The sequence below is a fragment of the Dermochelys coriacea genome, chromosome 3 (genome assembly GCF_009764565.3).
Source record: "Dermochelys coriacea isolate rDerCor1 chromosome 3, rDerCor1.pri.v4, whole genome shotgun sequence".
NCBI classification, from domain to species: domain Eukaryota; kingdom Metazoa; phylum Chordata; order Testudines; family Dermochelyidae; genus Dermochelys; species Dermochelys coriacea.
The window spans coordinates 173,156,961-173,178,160 of record NC_050070.1 but is presented as its reverse complement, the minus strand read 5'-3'; the positions used below and the strand labels follow the sequence as shown (position 1 = coordinate 173,178,160).

Sequence of the window (21,200 nt, the reverse complement as noted above, 5' to 3'; positions counted from 1 at the left end):
GCAAAATATCATGGCGCTAAACCAGGTAAATGTATAGTAGAAAAATGTATAGTGCATTCATAGGATGTTTAAAAGTTCTGCTTACATAGCAAATCAAAACAGAGCTTAGCTCCTAGCAAAATGGCATCTTCAATATTTTTTGCATTTTTTAAGCTAGAGATTGAAACTTCTTTTTCAAGCTTGCTGATGCAAATCCCATAAAGATAGGGCAGCCTGTCAGAGTGGAAAGGATGGCACTTTTTATCCTTGTTCTTCCATTGCCAAGATTTTACATTTGAAATCAGTACTTCCATAGTAAGAAGAAAAGGAGTACTTGTGGCACCTTAGAGACTAACAAATTTATTAGAGCATAAGCTTTCGTGAGCTACAGCTCACTTCATCGGATGCATTTCCGATGAAATTTGCATGAAATTTGTTAGTCTCTAAGGTGCCACAAGTACTCCTTTTCTTTTTGCCAATACAGACTAACACGGCTGCTACTCTGAAACCTACTTCCATAGTGAATTTAAGAATTATGAAGAGACTAAAGTGATTGCCCTAATACATATTCCATTTAGGCAATGGGAGATTCCTCTCCCCCTGCCCCATCTAGGGATAAAGGGATTCTTGAGCCTCAGGTCTTTCTCCAATCCCTCTGCAAGCCACTTGTGTTCTGTACAAAGTAGGACTAATGGACTAAACTTGAAATTTTCACTAAATGCAGACATGACAAAAAGGAGCTGGAGGCTTGCCACCCAGAGCTGTTCATGCTCCTAAGGTCCCATCAGCATGTTTTTCTCCCTTAGAACCATCTTCTGGCTTCAAATATAAGCATGTCACTCTGAAAAAGATTGGGGGATCATGGTGTATAATCAGCTGAACATGAGTTCCCAATGTGAGGCTGTGGCCAAAAGGGCCAATGCAATCCTTGGTTACATAAACCAGGGAATCTCAGCAAGGAGTAGAGAGGTTATTTTAACTCTGTATTTCACACTGGTGTGACGGCAGCTGGAATACTGTGCCCAGTTCTGGGGTCCACAACTCAAGAAGGATAAATTGGAGAGGGTTCAGAGAAAAGCTATAAGAATGCTTAAAAGACTAGAAAACATGTCTTACAGTGACAGACTCCAGGGCTCAATCTATTGAGCTTAACAAAGAGAAGGTTAAGGGGTGACTTGATTTCCATCTATAAATACTTGCATGGGGAACAAATATTTAATAACTGGCTCTTCAGTCTAGCAGAGAAAGGTATAACATGATCCAATGGCTGAAAGTTGAATCTAGACAAATTCAGACTGGATATTAGCCGTAAATTTTTGACAGTGTGGATAGTTAACCATGGGAACAATTTACCAAGCGTTGTGGTGGAGTCTCCATCGCTAACAATTTTTAAATCAAGATTGGATCTTTTTTCTAAAAGATCTGCTCTAGGAATTATTTGGATGGAAGTTTGATGGCCTTTTTTATACAGGAAGACTAGATGATCACAATGGTCCCTTCTGGCCTTGGAATCTATGAATCTTTGTGTATTAAAAGTCAGAATCTGGCGCACGATGAAATTCAACCTAATGCAGAGACAGCCCATACACAGAGCTCCAGGTCACTTCCAGAGAAGGGAGTGCAGAGGGGAGGATTAGAGGTCAGAACCAGTGGTCACATAGCGGATATCTATGTGCCTTGTGTTTCTCCCTCATCTGGAATAGCTTCTTAACAAACAGGAAATCAGGGTGTGCCCAGAATGGAAGCAAACTCTTCTGGGAAACTTTAGGTTCCATACTGAAAGCCTGGCAATAGGGGGTTGGTCTGATTTATCCAGTCTACTAGGAAACAACTATACTGGTTGCTGCCCTATTAATAAGAGGATTGGTATCACTGCAGCATCTTTCTCATCAATTCTGGCTTGCAGACGCAGTAGCTCAAGGCATGTCAACATACCCTGGGAATTCCACATGCTTCCAGCAACATTCAGAGATTGTTTGTGGAATTTTGGTGTCTAAACTCCTTTACTGTTGTTTTATCTTTGTGCTAAAATTGCTTAATGGTCTCCCAGTATCATTGCTGGTATTTCAGGCCCTTCCTTTTCCACCTCACTGAGGGAGCCACTATTCTGCTCCCAGCTCTTCCTCATCTCCAATTCAATTTTTTATGCTCTAAGCTACAATGGGCTTTACACTCTCCAAATTCCAGGCTCTGACTTGCTCCATTGCATGTTAGAGTACTGGATGCTACAGCTGATGTCGGTGTGGGAAATCGGGTTTGAAAAAGGCTGAGAGTTACTGAGTTCAGAAGCAAATATGTTTTTCCGTGAAGTATCTCGCAAGAAATGTGTTTTGTCTTAGATTGTCCCACACTCTCAGACCATAAGCATATATTTGCTAGATACTATATATATATATATATATAAAGAATAAAATGTCAGTCAGTTTTACCATTCCAATGAGAATTATACACTCAGTTCTATGTAAACAAGAAATTTAAAAAATTTAAAACAAAAAAATTTAAAAAAATTGTCATTTCTTTAATCGTTCTCTTTTTTGTTTTATTTAGTCTTCAATACTGTATTTCAATAATTGTGTTTCAAATGATGTTGATAGAAGATCACTATGCACAGGGCTGTCCTTACCATACGCAAAGTACGCAGCTCTGTGCTGCTCCAGCCCCTGCTCCGGCTCTTCCCCCGGGCCCCGACCCTGCTCTGCCCCAGCCCTGCCCCCCTTCCTCAAAGCCCACACCCTGCTCCACCCACGCCCCACTTCTTCCCGCCCCCTGAGGACTCCAGAAGCAGCCAGGCCTGCACTCACCGGTAAGTAGAGCAACCCGGCCCCAGCCCGCTCCACTCCCCTGGCTCCCAGCCGCACAGCCGGCAAGTGCAAGGTAGCGGTTCCCCCATCCCCACAAGCCTGGGAGCCAAGGGAGCAGAGCAGGCTGGGGCCGGGTCACTCCATTTCCCGCAGGAAGTGGCCAGGCCCCATCCCCCATGGAGGTGGGGGCTGTATAGGGCACCAAAATAGCTAGGGATGGCCCTGACTATGCAAACTCACTGAATGATGTACAGTAGAACCTCATTTATCTGAAACTCACTTATCCAAAAAAACCCCATGTATCCAAAATTGGGTTAGGTATTCCAATATGCATCATTTGAATGCAAAAATTCTTAACATTCACATAAATTCTGCTCTGCCTTCTACACTGAGTTCTACTGTGTGATGGTAATTGGGATTTGTTGACTCCCACTCACTGGTTTCTTAATACATTGTTTTATATAAAGAACCTTGAAAAGAAAATGAAAAGAGATTATTTTGCTGAAATCTACAGCAGACTCAAAATTTTTCATTACAACAGAAATGACGAGTGATATATAAGTACATAAACACAATTTCCACTGGTTTCAGAGTAGCAGCCGTGTTAGTCTGTATTCGCAAAAAAAAAGGAGTACTTGTGGCACCTTAGAGACTAACAAATTTATTTGAGCATAAGCTTTCGTGAGCTACAGTTCACTGTACGGTATTTTGCACTACACTAACAAATTCTCTGCATGATTTCAATTGTTCTCTCTTTGCAACATTATGATATTTTATCTTTTGACTATATCAGAGAATACTATGCAGATATTCCATAATATTTAAATCTTACTAATAATTAGAGATAAACTGTCAGGTTAAAAATAATATTTGTAAAAAATGTATTTACTCAGATTAATAAAAAGTGAAAGAATTTTAAAAGTTTAATTTTACATTTCACTACTTATGCTGCTTGATCACTCTTAGCATGTCACTCAGCTTGGACAAAAAGTCAACTTCACTTGATTAGTTAGTATCACTCTAGTTCTTTAGTATTCATACAATACTGAAATATTTGGGTTGCAAATATTGCAGGATAATGTTTACTTTTTGTTTCATGTACCACTGCTCGGTTGCTGATCTACCCTGTGTTAGTTTTATCTTCTTTGAAGGCTTGCCAGTTCCTTCTCCAATGATTCCTTCAAGGCTAGTGGAATTCTGCATTTTGGCAGTCTGATGGGCTGCATATAGGGGTCTATTTCTAATTGCAACTCACCCTCCATTTCCTTGAAATATGCTCTTATATTCTGTTAGAATTCTAGATAGGACCCACAGTAACTGTTCTTCCTGCTTCATGTTGAGGATATAGTAGTGTTGTATTGCAATCAGATCTGTGGCTTGCATTGCCCTGCTGCCCCTCAATGGGTGGTATTCCTGCGTCGACTACTATAAAATCCAGGCATTAACATCTCTTGTTTTGTGGGTTTCTTGTCAACAGCCTGAATTTATCCCCTGGCCTCAGGCTGGTTTTATTGTACAACACATGAGCAAATTTTACAGTCTAATATTGATGTTTATCAGTGTTGCTGGAATTACATGGTAGCTTGCTCCACAGTCCAGATGGAATCAAAGTAGTTGTTGATATAATACCATAGTTGCAATATGTCAGTTGAATGGCTGGCAGCCTTCTTCTGAGGATCATGTACACTAAGAGTCTATGGATCTGCTGAGGATCTCCTCCTGTTCACTGGAAGTTTCTGCATCCCCTCAGTCACTGCATATACTGCTATTTTTTATTCCTGCGGTAGCTGCAGCACTGGAACATACACCCTTGCCCATAGGCTGAACATTTTTCTTTCATGCTGCTTTCCACAGTGTACTCACTGGAGCATGATGCCTCTATTCTCAGTTACTCCTTCTCTCTCATGCTTCCTGGGTTCCTTTAGCTTGAGCCTGTGTACTTGTTCTGCATCAGTGGCTATTATTGTTTTGCTGAGCCATTCATTTATGGCTTATTACAACAATCTGTAGCACACTAACCCCCTCCTTTTGTCCTATAACTGCAGAGGTGTTAATGGGCCACTCTACTTTGAATGGCCCCTTACAACAGGTGCTAAATACTTATGCTAAACAATCTGTTCCGCCTTGCACTGGACAGTGGTTTTTTTAAATATTCTGAAAATAGCGCCCACTATATTATGGGGCAAAGGAAGCAGTTATACAGCTGAAATAGGCAATGTGAACATCCTAGTTTTTATAATAAGTTCTCCAGACCAAAAAGGCTACATTCAACTTTGTGTGGTTTTACAACACTGTAACTACTTTATCTCTTCAGAGATAATGGAGACAGGCTTTAGGATAACTGCTTTATTTAACTAACAACAAGAAAGAACTGTTAATGTAAAAAGACCTAGCCTGGCTGCATTCGCTTTCTCAGCCTCTGTGACTGGTTTCTGTCTCGGAGCGTGAGAGAGTCTGAGTCAACAGGAAGTGTATCGCTGCATGGTATCATGCTGGATGTGCCACAATTTCCTGCTGAAGCATAACCCTTTACAATGCAAGCATAATCAAATATCTTTCAATTTCTCTTCCCCCCCCCCTTTCTATTAAGCTTCAAATTGACAGGCAAATCCTGTCTCATTTATGTGGCTGCAGACTGCCCTCTGGGAGAGGTAAGATTCAAGGAGGCTGGACAAAGGATGTACACAAAGTATGGAGAGCCTAGATTCTCTGGGGACCCTCTGTCCAGCTGCACATAACGGACCTTGGAGGTGAGACTGGCTGGGATAAGTCTAATGAACAGGTTCTCCAGACATTAGAGCTGTGAAGTCTATTCTAGCCTGGGAAATGGTTCCACTCCTGCTCAGTAAAGTGTGGGGGCAGGATATGACTTCCTGTGGAGTTCTATGACTCCCAGACTAAGTGAGCTATATGCTTGGAGAAGATTTTCTTCTTAAAGCACATTTTAAAATAACTCCCCAGGCACATTTATCAACAAATATTGCCAAAAGCAAAGTATGTAAGGAGTAACCATATTGCCTCAGATTTCTTGAAACAAAAGTTTGACTGAATCAGGCAGCTGGTTACATAACAATAAACAATGCTAAGAGTTTTCTCTCAGAGGAAGAGAGAAAAACCATCAACGTCATCCCAGACTATTACAAGTATACAAATATTTACTTCAAAAGCAGAAGAGAACACACAGAATACACAGGATTTTAAAAAATAATCATTGGACACTGTACTACTCTGAAACTGTAAAAGAAAATGTTTAGTTCAAACTCAGTAAGGCAGGGAAACCAGACACAAAGCCCCCAACCACACATTTACATGACATTTTGAAAATGAATTTGCTGCATATGATTTCAAGGATGTTTGTGAGAGACACAGCTTTTTCCTGTGCAAGTTTTTCATAGTTTTAATCATGTACTTTGCTAAATAATGACGTTTGAGGGGGAAGGAATTCATTACACAGAAGGTGTTTCCACGTCTGCTGGTTATAAAGGCAGGCTCCTGCAATTCTCACTAATGAGAACAGGCTGTCTCCTTCCAGTACCTACTGAGAATCCCTCCTGTTGTGAGGAAATAACAGATTTTGTGAACACAACACATTTGATTTGAGCTGTCTGCTTTCCTGTCTGGTGAACGTCAGTGGTGAAGTACTAAGTACAGCACAGGTATAGATTGTCATGACCTTCCTCTGGGAGGTCTGAGTACCTACTTTTCTTAAGGAAGCATCTGGGTGACCTTGCTTCAGGAAACCAACACTTGATGCTGCCAGTTTGGTTAATTATTGGCTGGTATCACATCTTCCCTTTCTGATTCAGATCAGACCTACCTCTGTCTCTATGCCATCCTGCAGCTGTTCCTGACTGCAGAGATAGATAAGTTGAAGTCCCCTCAAAGCTGGTGCTAAAGATACAGCATTCTCCAGGATGACCCCTCAGCTGTGGAACAAGCTTCCACCTTTCACCCAAAACGGTCTGGGACCTGTGAATTTCAGACCATGCTGTGAAACCCATCTTTTTGCCCATCTGACTAAGGTGGTATTTGTTTATTGGAGAAGGAGTTTTGACAGGAAAAATCCCTCCAATTTGTTTGTGTTGGGGTGGAGTTTCAATAGGGATTTGTTGCAGGTTTTTTGTTGTTGAATTATTATTTTGAATTATATCAAAGGCACCCAGAGAGGTGTTTTTAAATCATTATAAATTAAAATAATAAATAAATATATAAATAAATAATGGGAGTAGCCCCTAAACATGCAACTAGTCCAGTGGAGGTCCACTCACATTAATAGTTTTCTGGGTCACACCAAAGCTTACTCAGCCAACATTTTGAAAAGTGAGTGCCCCATTTTAGAGACCTTTGGCCTTTGGCCTTTCAGAAGTGCTGAACACCCACATCTCCTTTATTTGCCTTCAGTTGGAGTTATGGATACTCAATACTTCTGAAAATCAGACCCAAGGTGCCTCAAGTTGAACATTGAAAATCCAGACACCCAAAGTCAATGGTCAATTTTGAAAATATGGCCCTATTAGCTAAACTGTGCTTTAAAAACAATGATACAGGTGGTGTAGTTCTGCACCAATCCCCCACCAGGAGCTCCAGAAGGCATAGGCAAGTACAGGGGAAGCATGCTACAACCACACCACTTAACAGGTACAGTGTATTCCCGCTCAGTGATCAGGAAACTCTGACGCCTGGTGTGGAGAGAAGAGTGGGATTATATGCATGCCCCTAATGAGACAGGTTAACACTGGTAGCCAGCAATAGTCCTTGCACACAAGGAGAATGCAAGAGCTGCAGTTGTGTCATGTCCAGAACACAGGAGTCAGCTGCAATCTGGCCCCCCAGTATTTGTTTTTTATATACTTTAAGACTCAGAATAACTTTTCACATCTGCATTTGCAATGTAAAAACTATGAATCTGATGTGATTGTGTTGCTGCTATATCTTCAGTGCATGATGGTTGCTGGTTCCGTCCATACTAGCCTGTGGTTCACAAGGGACTTTGTCGTCACAGTGATTGGAGCACAAGGTGTTCTGGAAGCTCTTTTTAATTGTGACCGGATGAACTGTTTACGAAATTTTCTGCATGGAAGGAAGAGAGAGAGAGAGAGAGAGAGAGAGGAGTAAATTTCTACCCTAAACTCTGCTCAGCTGCTCGCTATCAAAAATAAAAACCAAATGCTCCATTACTTAAACCTTATCAGAGGGGACATGCTAGTTTTGGGATACGGAGACTTCTAGGTAACCCGAATGAATCCAGTCGTTTGCGACTCAGAGCTACTGCCAACCAATGACCTTTAAGTGGCCAAAGAAAAGTAAGTTGGTGGTGTCAGTTAAGTGTTTACATTACAAATAAATAAATAAATAAAACCAACACCTTGTGCCAGAACTGGCACTCAGTTGCATCCTTGTTTGTGATTTCAGCACAGGATTGAAATGGCTTAGAGTGAGCACTACCGCACCCCCCAAGAAATGATGGAACATGCAGAAGGGGTGGGTTTGGAGCAATCTCCACCTGCATTATTTGCATGGTATCTGTTCTGTAGATCTGTCAATCTGGCACCTTTCACAAGCATCTAAATTCACTTCATATTTGCAGATTATAAATCAAACATATTCATGAAAAATGGTCTTGTGGTTTTTATTGGAATCTCAAAGTACAGTGATCTCTGCCTGAGTCTGCAGAGAGCCTGAAACAATTGTTTAAAGGAGTGAATTGCCCACATTCATCTTAATGGACTGTTAACTCTGAAACCTAAATATGACAATCTGTGGTATACTGAAAATATTAATCCAACATAAACAAAATTGAATTAAATATCAAAATAAATAACAGGAGCTATTGAACTGACTTTATTCATTTTCATATTGAATTCAATAAAACTGACCATTTTTACAGATTTATCTGAAGCTGCTGCAAAATTTGTCGCAGAGTACATGGGGCTTTGGCCATGTCCATTTATAAAGCAGAACATAGTGACCAAGATAAAACAAGCAGCCAACAATAAAGAGGGAGTACTAGAGTATTATGTGAAGTATGGTTTAGACATGAGAGGGTGTTTTACAGGTAAAACTATTTGACTTTTATTTAATGTGTACACACAGACATTTAGTTATCATAATGACATTAAAACAGTATAAACCACAATACACTACCATGGTTTTCACTCTCATGCCCTAGAATATAGCAGGTTAGGATCCAGCATTATTTGGTATTAGGCAAGACATCTGTATAGCTCAAAGACCAGGAAAAACACAGGCAGAAAAATTAAACCTGCTATTTTAACACCATCCTGGAAATATATGAGCTTCAAAGAGTTAATAAAGTGCTATCATATGACAAGGCAGCGTAATTTTAAGCCTAAAGATATTTCTGATTGACTGGGAAGGAAGTGAATACTGAATAGTAATGCCTAGACATGTAAATTGTCTTCCTTAAAAAGTGTCCATTCCTATCATAAATGTAGAGCCTGAATTTATAATCCCTTAGTGCTGTGAGAAGTTGTTGCTCACAACAGAAGTCACATTGACTTAAATAAGGATCATTCCCTTAGGTACTTGCAGGATTGGGCCTCTATTTTGTTTTCAAAGCTTGAACATAAAGGACTGTTATGTTAGTGCTCAACTAGATACCACTGGTTCTATCTCAAATATTTAGAAATCAGATTATAATTTGCCATTTTGAAATGTTAATATGGCAACTTTACAAGCTGTCAAAAAGACCCAGTAGACAATGCATCATAAAATTCACTCTTGTAAAACTTGATTAAAAGCCAACACAACCTTCAGTAATAGAACAGAGTGAGGAGCTTAATTCTAATCCTATGTTTTGTATTTCATTCACAAGCACAACAATTCACCTGATTCAATATGCAGATCAACGAATATGCTCCAATGTTATAGAGTTACAACTGACATAAAATGTAATTATATTAAAATCATACACTGTTTTGATATCATTAGTCAATGAAAAAAAAAAGTCAAAGGCCTGATTCGGATCTCGCACCAGTGTAAAATCAGTATAAGGAAAAGGAAAACCAAGAGGATACATGTTTTAGCCTCATTATGTCAAGCAAGACATCGTAATAGTGGGCCAGATACTTAGTGTAAATCAGCATAGCTCCATTGAAGTAAATGTTGTCATCAGAATTATGTCACTTGACACCAGCTGTGGAGCCGGCCCAGTATTTCTAGTTAACTAGGGTTGTGTAAACACATCCAGAACTATTTTTTATTATTATTTAAGGGTTGTGTTTCCTTAAAAAAAGACGAGAAAAATAGGAACCACAATAGGTTTGATTAAGCACATGAACATTTAGATGATCATTTTACTGATGGCCAAAAGCTCTGAGGAGTTTGAAATCTAAATAAAGCCAAAGCTTTTGAGATTCACCCATCACACTTTATAACCCTCCGCATTTATAAACATAATGCTAACAACAATGTTAAGGTTGTGGCACTAGCTGACATAAGATACAAAATTCAGAGATAAGGCTTACAGTCCGTCTTCCACTCACAACATTTCACCTTTTCTCTACACACACACACACACACACACACACACACACACACACACACACACACGCAATGGAGTGAAGTAAGGGAAGAGTCACCTTTTGTAGGGGACTGCGGTAGACTTTGTTATGACCTAGCTAGGGAATTTCCGCTTTCTCGAGCCAAGAGGTTACTGTAGGACATAGATAGTTACTGAAGGACACAGAAACATAGATAGTTACTGAAGGACACAGGAAAGCAGCTGGGACCGGTCCCCCCCTTTGGGAAGTACCTAATTCTATATTCATGAGCTGTTTTTGTGTAGTGCTTATTAACGCTGCTTGTCTGCCCCTCTGTCGGACTCCGTCCTAGGCAGAGCTCCGGTGTGCTGGGTTCCCCACCTCCGTGACTGCAACGCTTGGAGTCCCCGTTACAGGTGGACCTTCAGTAAAGCCAATAACTCACAGCTGTGTGTAAGCCTCATTTTTCTTAGAGTACTCCTGCCAGGCCTGTGGTGCTTCGAGCACCTTGGCCCAGAATATTTGGCGCAGCGAGCAGGGTGCTCTGAGAAGTGATGCCGCTTTGGCCGAAGGTAGGGGAAGTGGGGAAGCCATTGCTGTCCCTACAGCGCATACCAGGATGGCCCCCAATGGAGCTCTGGGGGCCAGTAGCGTGGATCATGGCTGGGTCGGCTGCACCGGTGGATTGGCCGGAGTTTCAACAGACTGTGGGAGTCCCGCCCGTGCAGCTGGTACAGGGGTTATAACGGTTACGAGCGAACCAGTGCTCTGGGGCGGAGAGGCGGGCAATGGGGGAGCTAAGGTGGCTCCTCCTGACCGCTATCCGGGCCCAGGATAAGGAGGTGCTCTGCTTACAGTGAGCACTGGAAGGGAAGACTCAGAAATGCATGGCACAGGTGGAGGCCCGTACCCTGGCTCAAGAAGTTGTCACTTCCCAGGTGAAGCGCGCCCAGGAGCTGACACGACGTTGTGAAGTGTTGGTTGCCCGGGTAGCGAATAAAAGGTGCCTCAGGCACGGGCAGCAGCCAGTAACCACCGCCCAGGTGCATGCGGTGACCGCTGCCCCCTCCTGGGACCCCGAGACTCGGGATGGGAACATTTGGGACTCCTCATCCTTGGATGAGGGGGAGGAGGAGTCCCCTGCCGTGGCTCTGGGAGTTGCGGCTGCAAGGAGGCGCCCTACAACCAGAAGTTGTCCACATGTTTAAAACGAGTGAGTTGCAGGAAATTGTGAAGATGTTCCGACAGGAGCCAGGGGAGAGCGTCCTGCAGTGGCTCGTGAGGGTCTGGGACAATGCAGGTAACATGGTTTTGCTGCTCTCTTATGAATTTCAACAGTTGGGGGTCCTATCGCAAGACACTCAGGTACGTGCACAATTGACAAACCCGACAAACCCGCAGGGCGGGGAGCAAGACATCAAAAGCCCCTCGTTGTACCGCTGGCTGGCTGCTGCAGTGGAGGTGGCCTACCCCTCGGTGGGGGAGTTGGAGGCACAGGCATGCCCCTGGAAGACCGTTCCGGAAGGGGTGCAAACCCTCTGTCAATTGGGAATGGCCTTGGCTGTCTCCACAGGCGGGGAGATGGGGCCGGACGATGTACCAGTGACAAAATTGATTAAAGCCAGTGTTATGCCTGGCCCCTGATGAGTTAAAACCTTCCCTCGCAGTTGTCATGGCAGAGAATGGGCGCGTGGGAGACTTGGCAGCCACCCTTATGCAATTGGAAGCCGCCTTGGTGGGTGCTAGGCCAAGAGCCATACGGGCAGTGAAGGGGCAGAAGGTTGGGGACAGGAGAAAGGGGAGTTGCGGGTGCCCCGGAAGACCTTGTGGCTAGATCTCTTGCAGGCTGGTGTCCCTCGTGAAGAAATCAATGGAAAGCCGATGGCGGACTTATACAAGCGGTGGATGCAGCTGCCCCCTACCAAACGTAGTGCCGGAGGAAAAGGGGAGAAGAGTGTGGAGCGAACCAAGCCCGCGGAGCCCTCTCCTCCGCCAGCCGAGTGGAAACTGCCGCGCCCATACTGAGGGTGTGGCAGGTCCTCCGTTCCATGTGTCGCGGCGGCCACACACAGGAGGGAGGCGGGGGACTGATGCCCCTATGTACCCCTAGCGATTCGCTGGCCGAGGGGAGGAGTCCGATACGTGTTGGCGTTGTTAGATACGGGCACTGAGGCCACCATCTTGCAGTCCGCGCAGACCCAGGGCCAAGCCAATGTCATTAAAGGACTCGGAGGAGCGGAGACCCCGGCGTATGAGGTTACTGTCACTCTGACCCTGGGGAAGGCTCCCCCATTCCGGGCCACTGTCTTGGTGGCCACTATAGGAGAATCCATACTGGGCATCGACGTCCTGCGGGGTCGCTCTGTGGATACCCAGTACAGCCTCTTCACGTTCGGACATCCCCAGTATGTAAGTGCACCTCAGGTACGGGAGATACGGGCATTGACAATCCTACGGGGCTCCCCCCAGTGGAAGCCCATGGTGTTGCCTCTCCCAACTGCTGTTGTATCTAAGCGACAGTATCGCCTCCTTGGTAGAGAGGAGGAGATTACCCAGACGATCAGTGCGCTGTTAGAGGCCAAGATTATTCGGCCCACCTTAAGCCCATACAATAGCCCTCTTTGGCCAGTGCGGAAACCGGATGGGACTTGGCATATGACGGTAGACTATCGCGAGTTGAACAGGGTCACGCCTCTGCTGACGGCGGTCGTGCCGGATATGGTGACCCTGATCGAGCACATTGAGGCAGCTGCCTTGCCCTGGCATGCCGTAATTGACCTCGCCAATGCCTTTTTTTCTATCGCCATCGCCCAAGAATCAGGAGCAGTTTGCCTTTTCGTGGCAAGCCCGCCAATATACTTTCTATGTTCTGTCACAGGGCTGGAAGCATTCCCCAGCTATTTGTCACCAGTTGGTGAGTGCTGACCTTGCCCAAATACGGCTGCCAGACGTGGCCCGTTGTTACCATTACATTGACGATGTGATGGTATCCGGCCCCTCCTGTGAACTGGTGGTGGATGCGTTACACGCAGTCGTTACTGGCTTGGACGTGCGTGGATGGACTCTGAACCCGCAGAAAATACAGGGCCCCGCTCAGATGGTAGTCTATCTAGGTATTATGTGGGTGGGACCAGATTGGCAAATTCCTAGGAAGGTGCAACAAACGGTGCAGGGTTATCCCCCACCCCAGACGAAGAAAGAGTTGCATGCTTTCCTTGGTCTACTTGGGTCCTGGCGTGTCTTCATTCCTCATTTAGTGTTCCTCATGCAGCCTTTGCAGGCCTTGGTACGAAAGGCGGCACCCTGGCAATGGCAGCGGGGCCATCAAACTGCCTTTGACTTGTGTAAGGAGGCCCTGCTCACTCACGCTCAGCTCCACGCTCCCCAGCCTGGGGTTCCCTTCGAGCTCGAGGTCACCACGGTGGCGGATGTAGCCTCTTGGGGCTATGGCAGCAGGTAGGGGCCCAGCAAAAGGAACCGATTGGGTTCTGGTCCTGTACGCTGAAGGGGGCTGAACCCGGATATACTCCCCTGGAAAAGCAGATCCTGGCAGTGGTCTGGGCATTGCAGGATACCGAACACATAACGGGTCCCACTCCGGTCATCGTGCGCACGCCCATTCCCCTGAAGCACTGGGTACGGGCGGAATCAGCCCAAACGCAGACAGAGGTTGCACAGAGCGCAACCAACTTTAAGTGGAAGCATTACTTGCAACAGAGCATGGTGCTGGGCTGGCCCTCCCTTTCTACCCCACATGCCCTGTTACTGGGGGCCGTCATGTTCGAGCATGTGCCCTCTCTCACGGAGGAGCTGCCCCCACTGAAGGACCCTGTGCCCGCCTCTCCAGTAGAGGAGGCCCCCTCGGTGGACCAATTGTCCACCAAGGAACAGGAATATGCATGGTTCACAGACGGGTCAGCCTCCTATACAGCATAGGGAGCCAGGCAATGGCAGGCCATAGCCTATGCCCCCTATGCAGATGACGTGGCAATGGCTTGGGGAACAGCCGGCTCCAGCCAGTGGGCCGAATTGCAGGCCGCCACCCTAGCAATCGAGGGCACCCCACCACGGGTTTACCTTTATATGGACAGCTGGGTATTATACAAGGGCCTCCGGACCTGGATAACTGTGTGGGAGGCGAAGGGTTGGGAACTCGCAGGCCAGCCCCTGTGGGGAGTGGCTCTCTGGCAACAACTCCTGAGCTATGCCCGATGGGTCCCTCTGGCCGTGTGACATGTAGACGCCCACACAAAGGCTAAAACCTCTGAGGCCCACTGGAATGCGGCGGCCGATGCCATGGCGCGGGGGGAGGTCTTGCAGCTGGCGGTACCATGTGGAGGGCGGCCACCAAGGTTGCCCGAGCAACGCAAATCACGGTCCTCCGCCAAGGCGCCTCCCTGCCCTTGGCAGCCTGTCGGACGGTTCATGCCAGTTGTCCGGTTTGCTCCCGCTTGGCACGCATTGCCCTCCCAGGACCAACCGGCAGAATTTCTCAGGCTGCAGGTCCCTGTCAGGATTGGCAAGTGGACTATATTGGTCCCTTGCCTCAAGAGTGATGCTGGCGGTATGCCTTTATGGCTGTGGATACATATACTGGCCTGCTGTTTGTATACCCCAGCGCCACCGCGGCCACAGCCACTACGTTGGCTGTGCTACAGCAACTGTGCTCCCGCTACGGAACTCCTCGCATTCTACAAAGCGACCAGGGAACCCACTTTATGGCCCAGGCCGTATGGACCTGGGCCGCAGACGTAGCAGTAGATTGGCACTACCACCTTCCGTATACGCCTACAGCGAGCGGCCTTATTGAGCGCCTGAACGGGCTCTTGAAGGATCAGATCCGTCGCCTCACTCCCACCCATACGGTCCGCAGGTGGTCTGGGGTGCTGGAGCAGGCTGTCTAGCTACTCAACAATGGTTCGTTGGGTGGCCAGACACCCTTCCAGCGTCTGGTCTTTCCCCCTGCCGTACATGCCCACCTACGGGTGAATCTCATACAGGTGCCGGTGTGATTGACCCTGTGCAAGGCGTAGTTACCTTTTACGCACCACACACTTATGCCCTGCAGCCCGGACAGGAGGTGAACCCCTGGTCCACCCAGTCACAGCTCCAATGTGAGCCACCATGCTTATTTTTCATCACACCATTGGTTTCAGGCTTACAATTTTATCCCTCATATTGGATAAGTTTGGACCGCTCATTGGGCGCCCTCTCTTGCATCAATGCTGCAACAGAGCCATTGCAACAGGAGTGAGAGGAGGCCCTGCGTAACCTGTTCCCTTTACCTCCCATAGGTGTAGAAACCAGCGCCCTGAGCGAGACCGAGTGGCACGTATTGGCTAACGTGTGGTGGACGGTACTGCAGCGGGAATCGCATGCCGCCGTAGTCCTCACCACTGGGGAAGGATGGGCATACATACTCCCAGAAGGGGAAGACTATCCCCGCATGGTCTCGCTCTCCCATTTGTCGTGGCGCTCCTTATGAGAATCACCGCTGCAGGAGCTACCACGTCCTCCATGAATGCCTGGTTGGTGTTAGCCCAAAGTGCTGTTAATGCGACGTCATTTTGCTTACTGCGTACGCATGCCATGGGTGCCGTGATGGAGACCTGTTTCATTGGCGTCTGCAGAGACCTGACCCTCGTCCAGCACTATTCCTTACTGAAGACAATTGATAAGACTATTACATATATGGATTTGTATGCTTTGGGTCCCACCCAATATAATTCAGACACATCTATGTATTCGTTTTGTCTTGCCAATGTAACTGTTGCCTTTTCTTGTATGTTCTTTGTAAATGCCAGGCACGTTGGGGCAAATCACCCCAATGTGGAGTTAATCTGTAATGAAAGCACTGAGGTTTCATTTGCATACAGGCATATGAAATTGCCCACAGGATGGTTTCTCTTATGTGGCAGGACCACTTATTTTTTCATTCCAGCCAATAGTTCAGGGGGCCCCTGCGCCCTTGGCCGTGTGGTCCCCCTCATCTTTCCACATCCTTCACAAGTCTCTGCCGGCCACTGGAGAGACACCATCCCTCTTGACTCCACCTGTAAAGCCGACGTGATCTTATTTTCCGAGGCCGAAGCTGCATTCCTTGCTTTTTTGTTGATTGGCATTCCTGGGTTGGTGGTGCATAATTAACATGTGGTGGAATACCTTGCGTGTGCTGTCGCAAAAGCTATCAACCTGACTTCTACAGTCCTTGCACTCCTTTCACGTGAGTTGGGCGAGGTACACCAGGGAATGCTGCAAAATAGGCTAGCTATTGATTATTTGCTGCTTAGACACGGCCACCCATGCCAGAAGTTTGCTGGTATGTGTTGCTTCAATGTAACGGACGCTGGGCCCTCCGTTGAAGCTGATTTACAACGACTCCATCAGTTGGCGGCAGGGATCCGCCAACAACAAGGGGACGCCTGGCTTTGGTCCTGGCTCTCCACCTTACGGGATTGGGCCGCCCATCTTGTTCAAGGCCTGCTTATTGGCCTTATTTGCCTTCTTGGCTTGTATTTTTGCTGCCTTTGCGGCCGTGGCCTAGCTCCCAGTGCTGTGCATGGTTTCCCCTCCACACTGTATCCTTATGGTCCTTGACATCGTTCGAGAAAGTGAGGGGAGGAGTGTAGGGGACTGCGGAAGACTTTGTTATGGCCTAGCTAGGGAATTTCCGCTTTCTCGAGCCAAGAGGTTACTGTAGGACGTAGATAGTTACTGAAGGACACGGAAACATAGATAGTTACTGAAGGACACGGGAAAGCAGCTGGGACCAGTCCCCCCTTTGGGAAGTACCTAATTCTATATTCATGAGCTGTTTTTGTGTAGTGCTTATTAACGCTGCTTGTCTGCCCCTCCATCGGACTCCGTCCCTGGCAGAGCTCCAGTGTGCTGGGTTCCCCGCCTCCGTGACTGCAACACTTGGCGTCCCCGTTGCGGGTGGGTCACTAACCTTCAGTAAAGCCAATAACTCACAGCTGTGTGTAAGCCTCATTTTTCTCAGAGTACTCCTGCCAGGCCTGTGGTGCTTCGAGCACCTTGGCCCAGAACATCTTTGAAATTCAATTTCATGTGCCTAGGTCAATTTATTTTTTAAAAGAAATGTAAGGTTTTTATTGTCTGGTGGTAGTTATAGTGGATGAATGGATTTAATATCTTTAATGGTGATAACATCCTTTACAGTTGTTATGAAGAGTGATTGCCATTCCCCTGCTTTTCCCTTTGATTTTTATATTAGTCTTTGAAGTGTGATGAGTTAAAGATGTCATTAGAAATTCTAATTAAAAAGAATTATATTTCTAGTCCAATAGAAACTAGAGGTATGTATAGAAATGAACCAAACCCTCAGTAGGAAATTGGCCAGGTGTGTGTCATTTAGTTGTTATATTACAGTAATATTTTCAGGACAGTTTTGCACATAACTCAAAAAATGAGAATAACTGGGAGGAAATTACTTAGAAGGCACAAAGGGTGTCAAGACTGATAAACCTTAAATGCTGTCTTTTTTAAATAAGCTGCTTTATGAAATGCTCTAACTAAGAGCAAGGGGTGAGGGATGTTGATAAGTATCAGGCTATTAGACAGCAGTTCATATGGGACCTTCTTGGTTACACTGACAGGCTAGTACAGATGACACTTCGAATGGTATGCAATTTATGAGATTCAAGAATCTATGTCTGGAGGTGCTGCTGTAAGGCCTGAACATGATTTAAATATTTTAAGAGTTTGCTCTAAATGTATGAGATGACTCTTTTCCAATACCACAGAAGCTTCTTCCACCTTCCTCCCCCCATAGTTATTTTCAGATTTTACATCAATATTTATGGAGAGAAACTATTATCTGTGAACAATAGTCAAGAAACATTCTTGTCACTTTGGAAATGATACAACCAGAATGTCTTACTAGCATTATGTCATGTTTTCAGAAAGCAGGTTATCATTAAACCTGCTTACCCATTGCTCAGATAGTTTTATTCTGATGATTAGCTATAGGTATTAAAGACAAAGTAACATTTTCATTGTAACTTTTCTTTGTGGAGAGGAAGGATCTTGGTCCTGTGTTTAAAGCACAGACTAGCACTCAAGACAGCTGGGTTTGATTCCCAGATCTGCCACTGATCTGCTGTGTGATCTGGAGCAAATCAATTCACATTTCTCTTCTTCTGTTTCCCCTGCTACCCTGCGTCAGGACTATCTCTTACCATGTGTTTGTACAGTGCCTAGAATAATGGCATATCTAGGCACCACTGTAATACAAGTAATAAAAAATAATAAACAATGCTATTAATAATAATATAGTTCCAGCTTTTTCACAGATTTTGTGCACCACCTTGATCATCACCAAAAACCTCACCTAGCTCAGACATAGGTGAGGTTTTTCATAGGAGTGGGTGGGTGAGATTCTGTGGCCTGCACTGTGCAGGAGGTCAGACTAGATGATCAGAATGGTCCCTTCTGACCTTAGTATCTATGAATCTATGAATCACCTAACATTTTGTGCTTAAATTTCCCTTGAAAATGACTTAATTCACTAATACTTTAAAGTGTTTTGAGATCCTCAGAGGGCACTACTGCAGTGCAAAGTATTATTATAAGTCTACGAGGTTTTGGAATTTATTTTTGGACCTTTACTTTAGCTCTTGAGTGCTCACTCTCTTTGGTTTTAATATTTACTATTTTCCCATGTCTTGGTTTTGTATTTCTGTTTACCTGTAGCTTCTGTATTCCTCTGAGCTTGCCAGTAGTTCAGGAAGTGGTCTGATTATTCAGCTGGGCTTCCTTAACAGACTTCAGTATGGGAGTTGTCTCTGACTGCAATGTCAGTTACAGTGACGTTCAGGGTATACAAATTAACTTAAAAGAAAGTGATACAAAATTTAAATATTTGATATGATAAATCTTGCTAAACAGAGAAGGAAAACAAGCTGCTCTCATTTAACCCTGTCAATTTAAAATATGTGGTAGGAAGCACTGTGTTTTTGCTCTCATTTGAACAGTTTGATGAAAGGCCATGAACACGTTCATTAAAAACGTGATTTGCTTTTTTAATATAAAAGTTTAACCCTCACTCCTGCTCCCCCTCCATTTATGCACAAGCACAAGGTTAGATTCCCTACTCATATTAAATGAATTCTGTAGACTTCTGTGGAGCCACTCTCAATTTACACCAGTGTGTAAGGGAGAGCAGAATCAGGCCTCCTGTTATTTGTTGGTGCTTAATTATTCCTGCAGCTTAACTTTCTACAGATGCATACCCCTCTTCAGGCAGTATCTGTTACACTGAAAGCGGTTCTTGAGTTTTGTAAGTTCCGTTCACCAATCTTCTTGTTCCATCCTAGCCTAGTTGATCATAGACACAGTTTCCATTTGCCACTAACAATAAGTGAACCTCAAAAGACAGAAACATTTTGTTCAGTTTGGATAAGTTATCAAATTCCAGATATTCTTCTGAGATTTTTTTCTACTAAAGGAAGATTCATTAAAAAACAAGATTACCTTGAATTTACTAATATATACCCACCCCATGGAGCTTGGAAAGCTGTCTACAATTCAGGTTTGCAGAGCAAGGAGGCCCTAAATTGATTCCTGTACACTGAATAATGTATACTGTGACAGCCGGGTGATGAATCTCATTCTCCCATTTTTTACCCTCACATATAAGATTCTAACTTTGCATTTACAATATCACTTTTCATGCTCATCCACTTACTTCTCAGAAAACTGTCCTTCGGATCTAGATAACGAAAACATGATTCAAAACTAGACCCAAAGCAGCATCAACATGATAGTGGACATTTTTTCTGAGTCTAGCACCAAAATGAGGGGAAGATCGCTCAATAAGTCAGCTAAAATTGGAATAAAATGTTATTTTTGATTCATCCTGAAATACTCCTTCTGTAGCACATAATTCACAATTACGCTGTAGCATCTTCATCATTACAACATCCCTGTGCGATAATGATTGTTACATGTGTTTTAGAGAAGAAAAAAGAGAGAGCAGTAAGACTAATCAATCAGTAGCGGAAGTGGCACTAGAACCCAGGAGTTCTGATTCCTAGGCCTTGTGCTTTAAGCACTTGACAGTGCTTCCCATTCTGCGCCAGGTACCGTGATTGACATTTTCCAGGACAATGGGTTTAGACCAGGCCCGCTGGGAGGGGGGGGGGGGGCTGGCAAACGGGGCAATTGCCCAGGAGCCCGAGTGATTTAAAAGGGCCTGGGGCACCTGGCCATTGCTGTTGCTGTAGTAGCGGCGGTGGTGGCCAGGAGCCCAGGCCCTTTTAAATGGTTCGTGCAGGCTATAGGGCTGCTAGGCACACACCAGCAGGTCCCTCCTCCCCCCGCAGCACCTCCAGCTGGCAGCAGGCCCTGCCAAGCAGCTCATCCCCATCTCCCCCCAGTGCCTCCCACCCACAGCTGTCAGCTGTCTGGTGGCATGCTGGAAGCACTTGGGGGAGGGGAAGGAGCAGGGGATGGGAAGAAGTAGGGCAGGGGCAGGCCTGGGCCATGCATAGGCCCAGATGCCAGGAGTGGAAGGGGCGGCACCAGCCCCTTGTTCAAGCCACTGAGACTCTGCTCTGCAGCCCTGCGTGGCGGCTGCCTGAGAAAGCCTGGCTGGAAAGGTGACTTCCGCTCCCTGCCCAGGCCCAGGCTTCAGAGCAGTGACTAGGAGGGGCTGGCAGTAAAAGCAGCTCCCTCCTGCTCCTGCCCACCAGGGAGCGTGGCGGAACATGCTGCGGGGAGGGGAGAAGACCCAGCAGTAGGACAAGTACCCACCCCCCAGGTAACGTGGGGTGGGGAGAGCGTGGTGGTGGCCCCGAGCTGGGCGGGCAGCATGTGTCCTGCCCTTTAGATCATGCTCCCCAACTATGGAGAGGCACCAGTTGTATATGGAACGCCCTTGGGGTGGGGACGGAACAGG

General features: G+C 45.7%; 1 long non-coding RNA gene across 1 annotated transcript in view; it reads right to left on the bottom strand.

Moving 5' to 3' along the window:
• Positions 1 to 431: 431 nt before the first annotated feature.
• Positions 432 to 21,200, bottom strand: part of LOC122459525 — a 68,761-nt gene continuing 47,992 nt past the window's right edge. The window contains exons 3-6 of the long non-coding RNA XR_006280284.1: positions 19,534 to 19,667; positions 18,989 to 19,132; positions 6,079 to 7,850; positions 432 to 488 (exon numbers count right to left, since the gene is read on the bottom strand). This is a non-coding gene — a long non-coding RNA (uncharacterized LOC122459525). The remainder of the gene's footprint in view (positions 489 to 6,078; positions 7,851 to 18,988; positions 19,133 to 19,533; positions 19,668 to 21,200) is intronic.